A 19,776-nucleotide genomic window follows, 5' to 3' on the forward strand; every position below is an offset into this window, starting at 1 on the left:
TGAGCTCTTTCCTTTTCTCACCTGCTACCCTATGAGGAAATAGGATATTTCCTTTACTTCTAGATACAGGTATACCCCGCTCATACAGCGGGTTAGGGACCGGAGCCCTGCTGTAAAGTAAAAAACGCCTTTATGTGAAACAAGGCAGTTTGAGCTTTCTTTTCACTTGCCACTGTGTTTAAAAACTTGAAAACATGTTTAACTAACATATATTAGAGGTGAAATAGTGCTACATTTAGTTTAACACTAGCACAGCACAGTATTCAATTAGTATTAAATAAATACTGTACCTGTAAAATAGTGACAATGACTGTAGTAAAATTTGCAGACTATAGCACTGAGACACAGATTGCACTGTAATGCTGTAAACAGAGTGAACTAAGCATAACAAAATTGCACCAGTCACTTTTCTTGCAATCTCATGATGATTACAGCACTGTTTCAAAATCCTTGGAGGCTGAACTTCAGCTCCACAAAGCGCTGTATTAGCGAAGCGCTGTAAAGCGAAGCGCTGTAAAGTGAGGTATACCTGTATGTAATAACACGGCGAGGGCAAATTCCCCTTTTGTATACAGATTCAATCCTTCTGCTGCAGGAGCCAAGAAACAATAAAGGGACCGACATACTTTTGGAACATTATAGAGATATCCTCACGACCCATGCTTACCAGTAGTACGCTCTCCTCCTCATTTTCCTGCTGTCCGCTGTGGCAGTAGGTCATACCCCAGATTCCTTTTCCCGCGATCGCCCTGTGAGAGCAACCTCCCTGAGGAGAAGTGTACAAAAGACATCTCCTAGCTCCTCTAACCCTTGAGGAACCGCTTTGCTAATTTTCTAGAGTGAAACAAAAGGAAAGAGGCGCCGTATGTGTGAATCTGTAACAAACAGTATCAGCGATAGAGCAAGTGCAGGGTACTCACAATATGAAAAGGCACTCAGATGTGCCTGTAGGTGCAGGCTGGTATTTACAGCAGACCAGCTAGCTGTACAAGGCACTCCAGGATCCAAAGATAGAGATCTGTATGTCTTGGCAGACTATAAGTGGTAGGTCCAGCAATATAAGACACAGGAGCTAGGTGCAAACAAAAGCACACGACTGTGTGAATCTGTAAGGTTACAATGGTTAATTTACAACCTGTGCAGCGGCACTCAAATGTACCAATAGAAGCAGGCTGGTTTTCACAGCAAACCAGCTGACTGTATAGGATATGAAGCAGGATACTCCACAACGGACAGGATCCCCAGGTAGCTCAGAATATGGAATAATCAGCAGCAATGAGGTTTTATGATTTTAAAAAAGGATTTAATAGTAATAAAAACAATCATAAAATACATATATCACTCATGCATCATGAGTAAAAAAACATGCAACGCGTTTCTCGGTATACAACGTTTCATCAGGCATGTAATATGTTCTAAATACACATCTTATATATGCCTGAGCTACCACCCCCAAAAGACAATGAGAACCAATCGCAATAGCCCTTTGTTTAATTGCTCAGTAATTGAAGCACCTGAACACTTCTCATAGTATACCCCTCTAGGCAACCAAAATAACAATTAGATAAATTAGTAATAATATACCCCAATGGGAAAGATTAGTAAGATAGATGAACTTAGAATATACCCCAATGGGAGAGATTGATAAAACAAATAGATTCATATTATGGATACACAGTAAGCAAACTGTACACATCTAAATAAATGTGACCATATTCCATCTAATGCTCACCACACTTTACTATTTTATATAAGGCAGTCCTACCTGTCAGTCTGCTGTGTTTACTATGAGACACAGTTGTACAGCTAATATTTTCATATACTCCTACATATATTCTTAACCTAGTTTCTCTATTTCATGCCAGATTTTAAATGTGGATCCTTTCACAGATATTCGGCTAATCTTAACATTTAAACATTTGAAAGCAACTTGCCGGAACGATCGTGTGAAATATGGGGTAAACACTGATTGTATAGCGTCTGACGTATGGACAGATGATAGGCTCATTTGCCTCAAACATCCGGCCAATCAACAACGTTGAAAAACGAACACCCCTATTCCGACATATACTGACATCTTAAGACTCACAGCGATAATCTAAGAGAGTCCGATGACATCCCCAACATCAACAGTGCACAGCACATTCACATAATGCTCCAATTCGTCAGTGCTATCATAGGCATTATGCGAATGTGCTGTGCACTGTTGATGTTGGGGAGTGTACAGGTAGCTCAGGCATATATAAGATGTGTATTTAGAACATATTACATGCCTGATGAAACGGTGTATACCGAGAAACGCGTTGCATGTTTTTTACTCATGATACATGAGTAATATATGTATTTTATGATTGTTTTTATTACTATTAAATCCTTTTTTTAAATCATATATCCTCATTGCTGCTGATTATTCCATATTCTGAGCTACCTGGGGATCCTGTCCGTTGTGGAGTATCCTGCTTCATATCCTATACAGCCATCTGGTTTGCTGTGAGTGCCGCTTTAGAATGTGAGTACCCTGCACAGGTTGTAAATTAACCATTGTAACCTTACAGATTCACACAGTCGTGTGCTTTTGTTTGCACCTAGCTCCTGTGTCTTATATTGCTAGACCTACCACTTATAGTCTGCCAAGACATACAGATCTCTATCTTTGGATCCTGGAGTGCCTTGTACAGCTAGCTGGTCTGCTGTAAATACCAGCCTGCGCCTACAGGCACATCTGAGTGCCTTTTCATATTGTGAGTACCCTGCACTTGCTCCGCTGATACTGGTTGTTACAGATTCACACATACGGCGCCTCTTTCCTTTTGTTTCATTCTAGATATGCTGACCTTTGGAGGGTGAAGATTGAGTGCGGCCTGGAGTTCCATAGAATTGACTCACCTTGGAATATACTGGACTATTTTTTGAGTCTGATCTCCACCTTTGATTTGGGATCTGGTATTTAATTGTGTATTGAACTGTTATGTTTTTAATACCCTGTATATGGTGATTTTTTTCAGGGGACTGTATATATTTTTCTATACGGTTGCTTGTATACTTTTATATATATACCTTGTCTTATCCAACATTGGCTTTGCTAGATTAAATTGTACTGTGGAGTATACACACATATATATAGTACTATACACATTATAAGCCTTAGCGCCCCCTATTGGTTGTCTTACCCTAGTTACCATTGCTAATTTTCTATCAGCATAGAGACATTAAGGCAAAGAACATGTCTCACTCTAACAGGAAAAAAAACATCAACAAGCATAATGAGGGACCAAAAAGAACTGCGGCAGATCACTTTCACAGTAAATTTCTGGCGGAAAGAGATCTATCAGACGAAGACTCCAGAGACCCTCTGTCTGGCCAAGGAGAAGAAGAGATACACCCCTCGGGAAAAAACTCTAACTATGATTCAGAGAGCACCTCTCTCAAAGAACTCATTAACTCTCTCTCAGCCAAAATGGACTCCCATCACACTTCATTAAAACAGGAAATCAGAACTTCAGTCGCTGACCTTAAAAGGGAAATATCTTCACTGGGTGACAGAACTGACACACTAGAACATAAACATGAAGACCTGGCAACAGATCATTCTAACCTCCTCGCATATTCCCAGTCACTGGCAGAAATGATTTCAGACCTTGAAGTAAAACTAGCGGACCTCGAAGATAGGTCCAGGCGCAACAATGTGCACCTTAAAGGCATTCCCGAAAGTGTTTCAACCACCGATCTCATTAAATTATCTTGAAGAGCTGTTTGCAGTGTTGGTTGACTCCCCGCAGGTTCAAGAAGCAAAAATTGACAGAGCTCATAGAGCAATCAGACCAATAAATTCTAATCAGGCACAACCTAGGGATGTTATTGTGAAACTACACCATTACACTTTCAAAGAAAAAATCCTTAAGGCCGCCTTTATGAATAAAGACTTACCAGACCCTTATAAAGAAATACAGTTCTTCCCTGACTTATCATCTCATACGCTGTAAAAGAGGAGATCGTTCCAGCCAATCACCCAGTGCCTACGCAAACAATCTATTAAATATAGATGGGGATTTCCAGTGCGGATATTTTTTCAATTTGATGGACTCTCCTATACGGTGTCCAGCCTGAAACAAGGAATGGAAATTCTTAACAAACTAAGCCTTCAACAGCATTCCCAAGCTACACCTCCTACGCGCCAAGAGCCAAAAGCCACTCACAAAGACTCTCCTGCTACTAGTTCCACAAATATGGAATCCACTTCTTTACGGGTAGATACTTTAGAATGGAGCCCCAAGCCAAGAAGATCTTCACCCACTTCTAAGAGGCGGAACACTACCCAACAAGACACGTAAATGTTATCACAGGAGAGTGCACACTTTGCAGAGGTAGAAACAAATATGCACTGAGGATAAATTATCCAACTTATATAATGCAATAATAGAAGAAAATCTTCTCAACACCTGATTCTGTTTGTTTACTGTTTATCCTGAATGTAGTACTTTTCACTAATGTTATTCCTTCCATACAGGGTTAATTTTAGTTCACATAGAGACTATGCACTTTATACTATTGTGCCGGAAGACTGGCTACACAACACTAGGTTTTGAATGTTCTCTATTCAACCGAAGTACTGTTTATTCTGAATGTAAAGTTTTCCACTAATGTTATTGCTTCCATATAGAGTTAATCTTAGTTCACATAGGCCTAGATTTGGAGTTTGGCGGTAGCCGTGAAAACCAGCGTTAGAGGCTCCTAACGCTGGTTTTAGGCTACCGCCGGTATTTGGAGTCATTCAAAAAAGGGTCTAACGCTCACTTTTCAGCCGCGACTTTTCTATACCGCAGATCCCCTTACGTCAATTGCGTATCCTATCTTTTCAATGGGATCTTTCTAACTCCCGTATTTAGAGTCGTGTCTGAAGTGAGCGTTAGAAATCTAACGACAAAACTCCAGCCGCAGAAAAAAGTCAGTAGTTAAGAGCTTTCTGGGCTAACGCCAGTTTATAAAGCTCTTAACTACTGTGCTCTAAAGTACACTAACACCCATAAACTACCTATGTATCCCTAAACCGAGGCCCCCCCACATCGCCGACACTCGATTAAATTTTTTTAACCCCTAATCTGCCGACCGCCACCTACGTTATACTTATGTACCCCTAATCTGCTGCCCCTAACACCGCCGACCCCTATACTATATTTATTAACCCTTAACCTGCCCCCCACAACATCGCAGCCAGCTACCTACAATAATTAACCCCTAATCTGCCGACCGCAAAGAGCCGCCACCTACATTGTAGCTATGTAGATTAGGGGTATGTGGGTGGTGGGTTGTAATGTTGGGGGGGGTATTGTATGTTTTTTTTTACAGGCAAAAGAGCTGAACTTCTTGGGGCATGCCCCGCAAAGGGCCCTGTTCAGGGCTGGTAAGGTAAAAGAGCTTTGAACTTTAGTAATTTAGAATAGGGTAGGGCATTTTTTTTATTTTGGGGGGCTTTGTTATTTTATTAGGGGGCTTAGAGTAGATGTAATTAGTTTAAAATTGTTGTAATATATTTCTAATGCTTGTAAATATTTTTTTATTTTTTGTAACTTAGTTCTTTTTTATTTTTTGTACTTTAGTTAGTTTATTTCATTGTATTTATTTGTAGGAATTGTATTTAATTTATTTATTGATTGTGTAGTGTTAGGTTTAATTGTAACTTAGGATTTATTTTACAGGTAAATTTGTAATTATTTTAACTATTTTAGCTATTAAATAGTTCTTAACTATTTAATAGCTATTGTACCTGGTTAAAATAAATACAAAGTTACCTGTAAAATAAATATTAATCCTAAAATAGCTATAATATCATTAGAATTTATATTGTAGCTATATTAGGATTTATTTTACAGGTAAGTATTTAGCTTTAAATAGGAATAATTTATTTAATAAGAGTTAATTAATTTCGTTAGATTAAAATTATATTTAACTTAGGGGGGTGTTAGTGTTAGGGTTAGACTTAGCTTTAGGGGTTAATACATTTATTAGAATAGCGGTGAGCTCCAGTCGGCAGATTAGGGGTTAATAATTGAAGTTAGGTGTCGGCGATGTTAGGGAGGGCAGATTAGGGGTTAATACTATTTATTATAGGGTTAGTGAGGCGGATTAGGGGTTAATAACTTTATAATAATAGCGGTGCGGTCCGCTCGGAAGATTAGGGGTTAATAAGTGTAGGCAGGTGGAGGCGACGTTGTGGGGGGCAGATTAGGGGTTAATAAATATAATATAGGGGTCAGCGGTGTTAGGGGCAGCAGATTAGGGGTACATAGGGATAATGTAAGTAGCGGCGGTTTACGGAGCGGCAGATTAGGGGTTAAAAATAATATACAGGGGTCAGCGATAGCGGGGGCGGCAGAATAGGGGTTAATAAGTGTAAGGTTAGGGGTGTTTAGACTCGGGGTACATGTTAGAGTGTTAGGTGCAGACGTAGGAAGTATTTCCCCATAGGAAACAATGGGGCTGCGTTAGGAGCTGAACACGGCTTTTTTGCAGGTGTTAGGTTTTTTTTCAGCTCAAACGTCCCCATTGTTTCCTATGGGGGAATCGTGCACGAGCACGTTTTTGAGGCTGGCCGCGTCCATAAGCAACTCTGGTATCGAGAGTTGAAGTTGCGTTAAATATGCCTGTACGCTCCTTTTTTGGAGCCTAACGCAGCCATTCTGTGGACTCTCAATACCAGAGTTATTTTAAAGGTGCGGCCAGAAAAAAGCCAGCATTAGATACGCGGGTCGTTACCGACAAAACTCTAAATCTAGCCGATAGAAACTATATACTTTATACTATAGTGCCGGAAGACTGACTACACATCGCTAGGTTTTAAATTCTCTCTATGTAACCTAAGTGTAAAGTTTTTTACTAATATTATTCCTCCCTTACAGGGTTCATTTTGCATTTCCTATTGGTTTTCCAAAATTTAATGATTCCATATAAATTATTTACTCTCAAACAGATTGATATATATATATACAAGTTCTTGGGTTAGTCACTCTCCCTAAACACTTAGAGCTATGTTCTCGTTAATGACCCATCACACTTCTTTCCCGTTTAGCTACAGATTTTGAGTAGAAATTAGTTAATGTGAATAGCTGGATTCCAATAAGTAATTCACCCTTTAGCTTGTTTTGAATTTGGGTTTTTTAAGCAGATTTGTCCTTCATTAGGACCTTAGTAAATTTTTCATGACGCTCTGGTGTAATTTTTAGAAGTTTGGTATAGAAACCTTCTGCAACCCGGACATTCAATCCTTTGCATTTGTATATCTTTCAAAACTTTTTATAGGGCAGATGACATCCAACTATTAGAGTAGTTAAAATAGGTCCTCTAAAAAACTTACAATCAAGCTAATGCTATTATCAATCGCATAAAGAGAGAATCTAACCACAAATAATATTACCTGAGAAATGCTACGAGGAAATATGGAGGGAGTGTTGCTTGAAAATGTTTTATTACCATTTTAAATGACTGAGTGATCTTGTTTTGTTACACAGTAAGCTTTTTTTTATTTCCTTGCTGTTCATATATTTATAATATGCTCTTAATTGTATTTCAGATCTACATGTGATAAGGTATGGATTAACGTTTATAAGGTTTCATTTCAGTTACATAAGTTAGATCTGGAGATAAGCCGGACTCATGTTTACGGGTGTTTAAGTTATAACCTGAAGTTTATTTACTTATTAGTGATATATACTGGTTTCCCCGCCCCCCCTTATCTTAGGTGGTGACCATTGCTTTATCATTATAGCATATACAACTAAACATTATTATACTAAAATCCCTTACTCATAGCGGTGCTTACCCGCTGAATATCCCCCAATACCCCTCAAACTAATAATTATCATCTTTTGACCTTCAGTGCGCCTAGAACTTTCAGGAATAAAAACTCAGGCCCTATTTAGTTATATAGTGCTTAATTACACTAAACTTACCTATTTCCTTTTTTGATATTGTGAATTTTGCAACCGAGTTATTTATATAAACAGCATCCAGGCTCTTTCATATACCTCCATATAACTCCACCTATTCCTCTCCTTTTTCCCTTTACCCTCTTCCCTTCCCCCTCCCCCTTATTAAATTTTTTTTTTCTTTTTCTTTTTTTTGTCCTCTCTTCTCTTCCTAAACATGGAACTAAATGTGGTCACACATAATGTGCAAGGCCTTAATTCTCCGACCAAGAGAAGCCTCCTACTTACCAATATTAGAAAGCTTAAAACAAATGTAATTTTTTTGCAGGAGACCCATTGGATCAGATCTCCAGGTATCCCCTTTTCCTTCAAAAACTTCTCCACCAAATTAGAGGCTTCCTATTCCACTAAGTCTAGGGGAGTTTCCATCCTTTTTAAAGACACTCTCCAAGTAGAAAATATACACCAGAAGCTAGGTTTATTATCTCTAGCTGTAAAATAAATGAATGAAAATACACTCTAGTAAATCTCTATGCCCCAAACTCTAGGCAGATACCTTTCTTAAAACACATCCTCAAACTTATTGCCAAGCTTAAACAGAGAACACTAATAATTGGAGGAGGTTTCAATCTTGTATGGGACCCACTTAAAGATAAAAAGGGGACTTCAAGATCTGCTTCAGATTGCTCGACCAATTCACTATCAGGTGCATTTAGAAATTTGATGGCCCAATACGGCCTGTATGATGAATGGAGGGCAATGCATGCCTCGGACAATGATTTTACTTTCTACTCTAGTGCCCATAAGATGTTCTTGAGAATTGATAATATATTTGTTGAAGCACAGACTCTTAATGAAATATACTCTTCCAAAATAGAGGTAATTGCTTGGTCTGATCATGACCCTGTGATTGTTTCCTTCTCCACTTCCCAAGCACCCTCATTCATTCAAAAAATGGAGGTATGAAGATTGGATGATATCAAACCCCCACACGCTACAAGAAATCAATGATAGTTTGCAAGAGTTTATTCAAATTAATGATACAGAACATACTGGCGTACAGTATATATGGGCCTCCCTAAAAGCTTATCTTAGAGGGACACTAATTAATAAAGCTACTGTCTTTAGGAAAAACCAGGGCAGATCGCTAGCTGAGCTAACGTGCGAGTTTAGGCGTCAGACTTCTCTACTAAAGTCAAATCCATCCGTGCAGGGTGCGAAACAGCTTGAGCAATTGAAAGAAGAACTCCATAAGCTTGAACTTATTAAGGTTCAGAAAACCCTTTCTAGACTCAAACAATCCTATTATTACCTTAGCAATAAAGCTAACACTTTATTAGCATCCAAGCTTAGACTAAGACAAGCGCAACGCGCTATATCCTCCATTACCTTGGAAGGCAAAATAGCAACATCTCCTGGAGATATTGGAGAGTCATTTCGAATCTTTTACACTAAATTATATTGCTTAACAAATGAGACTACTACTCATAGTATACCCCTCTAGGCAACCAAAATAACAATTAGATAAATTAGTAATAATATACCCCAATGGGAAAGATTAGTAAGATAGATGAACTTAGAATATACCCCAATGGGAGAGATTGATAAAACAAATAGATTCATATTATGGATACACAGTAAGCAAACTGTACACATCTAAATAAATGTGACCATATTCCATCTAATGCTCACCACACTTTACTATTTTATATAAGGCAGTCCTACCTGTCAGTCTGCTGTGTTTACTATGAGACACAGTTGTACAGCTAATATTTTCATATACTCCTACATATATTCTTAACCTAGTTTCTCTATTTCATGCCAGATTTTAAATGTGGATCCTTTCACAGATATTCGGCTAATCTTAACATTTAAACATTTGAAAGCAACTTGCCGGAACGATCGTGTGAAATATGGGGTAAACACTGATTGTATAGCGTCTGACGTATGGACAGATGATAGGCTCATTTGCCTCAAACATCCGGCCAATCAACAACGTTGAAAAACGAACACCCCTATTCCGACATATACTGACATCTTAAGACTCACAGCGATAATCTAAGAGAGTCCGATGACATCCCCAACATCAACAGTGCACAGCACATTCACATAATGCTCCAATTCGTCAGTGCTATCATAGGCATTATGCGAATGTGCTGTGCACTGTTGATGTTGGGGAGTGTACAGGTAGCTCAGGCATATATAAGATGTGTATTTAGAACATATTACATGCCTGATGAAACGGTGTATACCGAGAAACGCGTTGCATGTTTTTTACTCATGATACATGAGTAATATATGTATTTTATGATTGTTTTTATTACTATTAAATCCTTTTTTTAAATCATATATCCTCATTGCTGCTGATTATTCCATATTCTGAGCTACCTGGGGATCCTGTCCGTTGTGGAGTATCCTGCTTCATATCCTATACAGCCATCTGGTTTGCTGTGAGTGCCGCTTTAGAATGTGAGTACCCTGCACAGGTTGTAAATTAACCATTGTAACCTTACAGATTCACACAGTCGTGTGCTTTTGTTTGCACCTAGCTCCTGTGTCTTATATTGCTAGACCTACCACTTATAGTCTGCCAAGACATACAGATCTCTATCTTTGGATCCTGGAGTGCCTTGTACAGCTAGCTGGTCTGCTGTAAATACCAGCCTGCGCCTACAGGCACATCTGAGTGCCTTTTCATATTGTGAGTACCCTGCACTTGCTCCGCTGATACTGGTTGTTACAGATTCACACATACGGTGCCTCTTTCCTTTTGTTTCATTCTAGATATGCTGACCTTTGGAGGGTGAAGATTGAGTGCGGCCTGGAGTTCCATAGAATTGACTCACCTTGGAATATACTGGACTATTTTTTGAGTCTGATCTCCACCTTTGATTTGGGATCTGGTATTTAATTGTGTATTGAACTGTTATGTTTTTAATACCCTGTATATGGTGATTTTTTTCAGGGGACTGTATATATTTTTCTATACGGTTGCTTGTATACTTTTATATATATACCTTGTCTTATCCAACATTGGCTTTGCTAGATTAAATTGTACTGTGGAGTATACACACATATATATAGTACTATACACATTATAAGCCTTAGCGCCCCCTATTGGTTGTCTTACCCTAGTTACCATTGCTAATTTTCTATCAGCATAGAGACATTAAGGCAAAGAACATGTCTCACTCTAACAGGAAAAAAAACATCAACAAGCATAATGAGGGACCAAAAAGAACTGCGGCAGATCACTTTCACAGTAAATTTCTGGCGGAAAGAGATCTATCAGACGAAGACTCCAGAGACCCTCTGTCTGGCCAAGGAGAAGAAGAGATACACCCCTCGGGAAAAAACTCTAACTATGATTCAGAGAGCACCTCTCTCAAAGAACTCATTAACTCTCTCTCAGCCAAAATGGACTCCCATCACACTTCATTAAAACAGGAAATCAGAACTTCAGTCGCTGACCTTAAAAGGGAAATATCTTCACTGGGTGACAGAACTGACACACTAGAACATAAACATGAAGACCTGGCAACAGATCATTCTAACCTCCTCGCATATTCCCAGTCACTGGCAGAAATGATTTCAGACCTTGAAGTAAAACTAGCGGACCTCGAAGATAGGTCCAGGCGCAACAATGTGCACCTTAAAGGCATTCCCGAAAGTGTTTCAACCACCGATCTCATTAAATTATCTTGAAGAGCTGTTTGCAGTGTTGGTTGACTCCCCGCAGGTTCAAGAAGCAAAAATTGACAGAGCTCATAGAGCAATCAGACCAATAAATTCTAATCAGGCACAACCTAGGGATGTTATTGTGAAACTACACCATTACACTTTCAAAGAAAAAATCCTTAAGGCCGCCTTTATGAATAAAGACTTACCAGACCCTTATAAAGAAATACAGTTCTTCCCTGACTTATCATCTCATACGCTGTAAAAGAGGAGATCGTTCCAGCCAATCACCCAGTGCCTACGCAAACAATCTATTAAATATAGATGGGGATTTCCAGTGCGGATATTTTTTCAATTTGATGGACTCTCCTATACGGTGTCCAGCCTGAAACAAGGAATGGAAATTCTTAACAAACTAAGCCTTCAACAGCATTCCCAAGCTACACCTCCTACGCGCCAAGAGCCAAAAGCCACTCACAAAGACTCTCCTGCTACTAGTTCCACAAATATGGAATCCACTTCTTTACGGGTAGATACTTTAGAATGGAGCCCCAAGCCAAGAAGATCTTCACCCACTTCTAAGAGGCGGAACACTACCCAACAAGACACGTAAATGTTATCACAGGAGAGTGCACACTTTGCAGAGGTAGAAACAAATATGCACTGAGGATAAATTATCCAACTTATATAATGCAATAATAGAAGAAAATCTTCTCAACACCTGATTCTGTTTGTTTACTGTTTATCCTGAATGTAGTACTTTTCACTAATGTTATTCCTTCCATACAGGGTTAATTTTAGTTCACATAGAGACTATGCACTTTATACTATTGTGCCGGAAGACTGGCTACACAACACTAGGTTTTGAATGTTCTCTATTCAACCGAAGTACTGTTTATTCTGAATGTAAAGTTTTCCACTAATGTTATTGCTTCCATATAGAGTTAATCTTAGTTCACATAGGCCTAGATTTGGAGTTTGGCGGTAGCCGTGAAAACCAGCGTTAGAGGCTCCTAACGCTGGTTTTAGGCTACCGCCGGTATTTGGAGTCATTCAAAAAAGGGTCTAACGCTCACTTTTCAGCCGCGACTTTTCTATACCGCAGATCCCCTTACGTCAATTGCGTATCCTATCTTTTCAATGGGATCTTTCTAACTCCCGTATTTAGAGTCGTGTCTGAAGTGAGCGTTAGAAATCTAACGACAAAACTCCAGCCGCAGAAAAAAGTCAGTAGTTAAGAGCTTTCTGGGCTAACGCCAGTTTATAAAGCTCTTAACTACTGTGCTCTAAAGTACACTAACACCCATAAACTACCTATGTATCCCTAAACCGAGGCCCCCCCACATCGCCGACACTCGATTAAATTTTTTTAACCCCTAATCTGCCGACCGCCACCTACGTTATACTTATGTACCCCTAATCTGCTGCCCCTAACACCGCCGACCCCTATACTATATTTATTAACCCTTAACCTGCCCCCCACAACATCGCAGCCAGCTACCTACAATAATTAACCCCTAATCTGCCGACCGCAAAGAGCCGCCACCTACATTGTAGCTATGTAGATTAGGGGTATGTGGGTGGTGGGTTGTAATGTTGGGGGGGGTATTGTATGTTTTTTTTTACAGGCAAAAGAGCTGAACTTCTTGGGGCATGCCCCGCAAAGGGCCCTGTTCAGGGCTGGTAAGGTAAAAGAGCTTTGAACTTTAGTAATTTAGAATAGGGTAGGGCATTTTTTTTATTTTGGGGGGCTTTGTTATTTTATTAGGGGGCTTAGAGTAGATGTAATTAGTTTAAAATTGTTGTAATATATTTCTAATGCTTGTAAATATTTTTTTATTTTTTGTAACTTAGTTCTTTTTTATTTTTTGTACTTTAGTTAGTTTATTTCATTGTATTTATTTGTAGGAATTGTATTTAATTTATTTATTGATTGTGTAGTGTTAGGTTTAATTGTAACTTAGGATTTATTTTACAGGTAAATTTGTAATTATTTTAACTATTTTAGCTATTAAATAGTTCTTAACTATTTAATAGCTATTGTACCTGGTTAAAATAAATACAAAGTTACCTGTAAAATAAATATTAATCCTAAAATAGCTATAATATCATTAGAATTTATATTGTAGCTATATTAGGATTTATTTTACAGGTAAGTATTTAGCTTTAAATAGGAATAATTTATTTAATAAGAGTTAATTAATTTCGTTAGATTAAAATTATATTTAACTTAGGGGGGTGTTAGTGTTAGGGTTAGACTTAGCTTTAGGGGTTAATACATTTATTAGAATAGCGGTGAGCTCCAGTCGGCAGATTAGGGGTTAATAATTGAAGTTAGGTGTCGGCGATGTTAGGGAGGGCAGATTAGGGGTTAATACTATTTATTATAGGGTTAGTGAGGCGGATTAGGGGTTAATAACTTTATAATAATAGCGGTGCGGTCCGCTCGGAAGATTAGGGGTTAATAAGTGTAGGCAGGTGGAGGCGACGTTGTGGGGGGCAGATTAGGGGTTAATAAATATAATATAGGGGTCGGCGGTGTTAGGGGCAGCAGATTAGGGGTACATAGGGATAATGTAAGTAGCGGCGGTTTACGGAGCGGCAGATTAGGGGTTAAAAATAATATACAGGGGTCAGCGATAGCGGGGGCGGCAGAATAGGGGTTAATAAGTGTAAGGTTAGGGGTGTTTAGACTCGGGGTACATGTTAGAGTGTTAGGTGCAGACGTAGGAAGTATTTCCCCATAGGAAACAATGGGGCTGCGTTAGGAGCTGAACACGGCTTTTTTGCAGGTGTTAGGTTTTTTTTCAGCTCAAACGTCCCCATTGTTTCCTATGGGGGAATCGTGCACGAGCACGTTTTTGAGGCTGGCCGCGTCCATAAGCAACTCTGGTATCGAGAGTTGAAGTTGCGTTAAATATGCCTGTACGCTCCTTTTTTGGAGCCTAACGCAGCCATTCTGTGGACTCTCAATACCAGAGTTATTTTAAAGGTGCGGCCAGAAAAAAGCCAGCATTAGATACGCGGGTCGTTACCGACAAAACTCTAAATCTAGCCGATAGAAACTATATACTTTATACTATAGTGCCGGAAGACTGACTACACATCGCTAGGTTTTAAATTCTCTCTATGTAACCTAAGTGTAAAGTTTTTTACTAATATTATTCCTCCCTTACAGGGTTCATTTTGCATTTCCTATTGGTTTTCCAAAATTTAATGATTCCATATAAATTATTTACTCTCAAACAGATTGATATATATATATACAAGTTCTTGGGTTAGTCACTCTCCCTAAACACTTAGAGCTATGTTCTCGTTAATGACCCATCACACTTCTTTCCCGTTTAGCTACAGATTTTGAGTAGAAATTAGTTAATGTGAATAGCTGGATTCCAATAAGTAATTCACCCTTTAGCTTGTTTTGAATTTGGGTTTTTTAAGCAGATTTGTCCTTCATTAGGACCTTAGTAAATTTTTCATGACGCTCTGGTGTAATTTTTAGAAGTTTGGTATAGAAACCTTCTGCAACCCGGACATTCAATCCTTTGCATTTGTATATCTTTCAAAACTTTTTATAGGGCAGATGACATCCAACTATTAGAGTAGTTAAAATAGGTCCTCTAAAAAACTTACAATCAAGCTAATGCTATTATCAATCGCATAAAGAGAGAATCTAACCACAAATAATATTACCTGAGAAATGCTACGAGGAAATATGGAGGGAGTGTTGCTTGAAAATGTTTTATTACCATTTTAAATGACTGAGTGATCTTGTTTTGTTACACAGTAAGCTTTTTTTTATTTCCTTGCTGTTCATATATTTATAATATGCTCTTAATTGTATTTCAGATCTACATGTGATAAGGTATGGATTAACGTTTATAAGGTTTCATTTCAGTTACATAAGTTAGATCTGGAGATAAGCCGGACTCATGTTTACGGGTGTTTAAGTTATAACCTGAAGTTTATTTACTTATTAGTGATATATACTGGTTTCCCCGCCCCCCCTTATCTTAGGTGGTGACCATTGCTTTATCATTATAGCATATACAACTAAACATTATTATACTAAAATCCCTTACTCATAGCGGTGCTTACCCGCTGAATATCCCCCAATACCCCTCAAACTAATAATTATCATCTTTTGACCTTCAGTGCGCCTAGAACTTTCAGGAATAAAAACTCAGGCCCTATTTAGTTATATAGTGCTTAATTACACTAAACTTACCTATTTCCTTTTTTGATATTGTGAATTTTGCAACCGAGTTATTTATATAAACAGCATCCAGGCTCTTTCATATACCTCCATATAACTCCACCTATTCCTCTCCTTTTTCCCTTTACCCTCTTCCCTTCCCCCTCCCCCTTATTAAATTTTTTTTTTCTTTTTCTTTTTTTTGTCCTCTCTTCTCTTCCTAAACATGGAACTAAATGTGGTCACACATAATGTGCAAGGCCTTAATTCTCCGACCAAGAGAAGCCTCCTACTTACCAATATTAGAAAGCTTAAAACAAATGTAATTTTTTTGCAGGAGACCCATTGGATCAGATCTCCAGGTATCCCCTTTTCCTTCAAAAACTTCTCCACCAAATTAGAGGCTTCCTATTCCACTAAGTCTAGGGGAGTTTCCATCCTTTTTAAAGACACTCTCCAAGTAGAAAATATACACCAGAAGCTAGGTTTATTATCTCTAGCTGTAAAATAAATGAATGAAAATACACTCTAGTAAATCTCTATGCCCCAAACTCTAGGCAGATACCTTTCTTAAAACACATCCTCAAACTTATTGCCAAGCTTAAACAGAGAACACTAATAATTGGAGGAGGTTTCAATCTTGTATGGGACCCACTTAAAGATAAAAAGGGGACTTCAAGATCTGCTTCAGATTGCTCGACCAATTCACTATCAGGTGCATTTAGAAATTTGATGGCCCAATACGGCCTGTATGATGAATGGAGGGCAATGCATGCCTCGGACAATGATTTTACTTTCTACTCTAGTGCCCATAAGATGTTCTTGAGAATTGATAATATATTTGTTGAAGCACAGACTCTTAATGAAATATACTCTTCCAAAATAGAGGTAATTGCTTGGTCTGATCATGACCCTGTGATTGTTTCCTTCTCCACTTCCCAAGCACCCTCATTCATTCAAAAAATGGAGGTATGAAGATTGGATGATATCAAACCCCCAAACGCTACAAGAAATCAATGATAGTTTGCAAGAGTTTATTCAAATTAATGATACAGAACATACTGGCGTACAGTATATATGGGCCTCCCTAAAAGCTTATCTTAGAGGGACACTAATTAATAAAGCTACTGTCTTTAGGAAAAACCAGGGCAGATTGCTAGCTGAGCTAACGTGCGAGTTTAGGCGTCAGACTTCTCTACTAAAGTCAAATCCATCCGTGCAGGGTGCGAAACAGCTTGAGCAATTGAAAGAAGAACTCCATAAGCTTGAACTTATTAAGGTTCAGAAAACCCTTTCTAGACTCAAACAATCCTATTATTACCTTAGCAATAAAGCTAACACTTTATTAGCATCCAAGCTTAGACTAAGACAAGCGCAACGCGCTATATCCTCCATTACCTTGGAAGGCAAAATAGCAACATCTCCTGGAGATATTGGAGAGTAATTTTGAATCTTTTACACTAAATTATATTGCTTAACAAATGAGACTACTACTCATAGTATACCCCTCTAGGCAACCAAAATAACAATTAGATAAATTAGTAATAATATACCCCAATGGGAAAGATTAGTAAGATAGATGAACTTAGAATATACCCCAATGGGAGAGATTGATAAAACAAATAGATTCATATTATGGATACACAGTAAGCAAACTGTACACATCTAAATAAATGTGACCATATTCCATCTAATGCTCACCACACTTTACTATTTTATATAAGGCAGTCCTACCTGTCAGTCTGCTGTGTTTACTATGAGACACAGTTGTACAGCTAATATTTTCATATACTCCTACATATATTCTTAACCTAGTTTCTCTATTTCATGCCAGATTTTAAATGTGGATCCTTTCACAGATATTCGGCTAATCTTAACATTTAAACATTTGAAAGCAACTTGCCGGAACGATCGTGTGAAATATGGGGTAAACACTGATTGTATAGCGTCTGACGTATGGACAGATGATAGGCTCATTTGCCTCAAACATCCGGCCAATCAACAACGTTGAAAAACGAACACCCCTATTCCGACATATACTGACATCTTAAGACTCACAGCGATAATCTAAGAGAGTCCGATGACATCCCCAACATCAACAGTGCACAGCACATTCACATAATGCTCCAATTCGTCAGTGCTATCATAGGCATTATGCGAATGTGCTGTGCACTGTTGATGTTGGGGAGTGTACAGGTAGCTCAGGCATATATAAGATGTGTATTTAGAACATATTACATGCCTGATGAAACGGTGTATACCGAGAAACGCGTTGCATGTTTTTTACTCATGATACATGAGTAATATATGTATTTTATGATTGTTTTTATTACTATTAAATCCTTTTTTTAAATCATATATCCTCATTGCTGCTGATTATTCCATATTCTGAGCTACCTGGGGATCCTGTCCGTTGTGGAGTATCCTGCTTCATATCCTATACAGCCATCTGGTTTGCTGTGAGTGCCGCTTTAGAATGTGAGTACCCTGCACAGGTTGTAAATTAACCATTGTAACCTTACAGATTCACACAGTCGTGTGCTTTTGTTTGCACCTAGCTCCTGTGTCTTATATTGCTAGACCTACCACTTATAGTCTGCCAAGACATACAGATCTCTATCTTTGGATCCTGGAGTGCCTTGTACAGCTAGCTGGTCTGCTGTAAATACCAGCCTGCGCCTACAGGCACATCTGAGTGCCTTTTCATATTGTGAGTACCCTGCACTTGCTCCGCTGATACTGGTTGTTACAGATTCACACATACGGCGCCTCTTTCCTTTTGTTTCATTCTAGATATGCTGACCTTTGGAGGGTGAAGATTGAGTGCGGCCTGGAGTTCCATAGAATTGACTCACCTTGGAATATACTGGACTATTTTTTTAGTCTGATCTCCACCTTTGATTTGGGATCTGGTATTTAATTGTGTATTGAACTGTTATGTTTTTAATACCCTGTATATGGTGATTTTTTTCAGGGGACTGTATATATTTTTCTATACGGTTGCTTGTATACTTTTATATATATACCTTGTCTTATCCAACATTGGCTTTGCTAGATTAAATTGTACTGTGGAGTATACACACATATATATAGTACTATACACATTATAAGCCTTAGCGCCCCCTATTGGTTGTCTTACCCTAGTTACCATTGCTAATTTTCTATCAGCATAGAGACATTAAGGCAAAGAACATGTCTCACTCTAACAGGAAAAAAAACATCAACAAGCATAATGAGGGACCAAAAAGAACTGCGGCAGATCACTTTCACAGTAAATTTCTGGCGGAAAGAGATCTATCAGACGAAGACTCCAGAGACCCTCTGTCTGGCCAAGGAGAAGAAGAGATACACCCCTCGGGAAAAAACTCTAACTATGATTCAGAGAGCACCTCTCTCAAAGAACTCATTAACTCTCTCTCAGCCAAAATGGACTCCCATCACACTTCATTAAAACAGGAAATCAGAACTTCAGTCGCTGACCTTAAAAGGGAAATATCTTCACTGGGTGACAGAACTGACACACTAGAACATAAACATGAAGACCTGGCAACAGATCATTCTAACCTCCTCGCATATTCCCAGTCACTGGCAGAAATGATTTCAGACCTTGAAGTAAAACTAGCGGACCTCGAAGATAGGTCCAGGCGCAACAATGTGCACCTTAAAGGCATTCCCGAAAGTGTTTCAACCACCGATCTCATTAAATTATCTTGAAGAGCTGTTTGCAGTGTTGGTTGACTCCCCGCAGGTTCAAGAAGCAAAAATTGACAGAGCTCATAGAGCAATCAGACCAATAAATTCTAATCAGGCACAACCTAGGGATGTTATTGTGAAACTACACCATTACACTTTCAAAGAAAAAATCCTTAAGGCCGCCTTTATGAATAAAGACTTACCAGACCCTTATAAAGAAATACAGTTCTTCCCTGACTTATCATCTCATACGCTGTAAAAGAGGAGATCGTTCCAGCCAATCACCCA

Source organism: Bombina bombina, chromosome 5 (assembly GCF_027579735.1).
Source record: "Bombina bombina isolate aBomBom1 chromosome 5, aBomBom1.pri, whole genome shotgun sequence".
Lineage (NCBI taxonomy): Eukaryota > Metazoa > Chordata > Amphibia > Anura > Bombinatoridae > Bombina > Bombina bombina.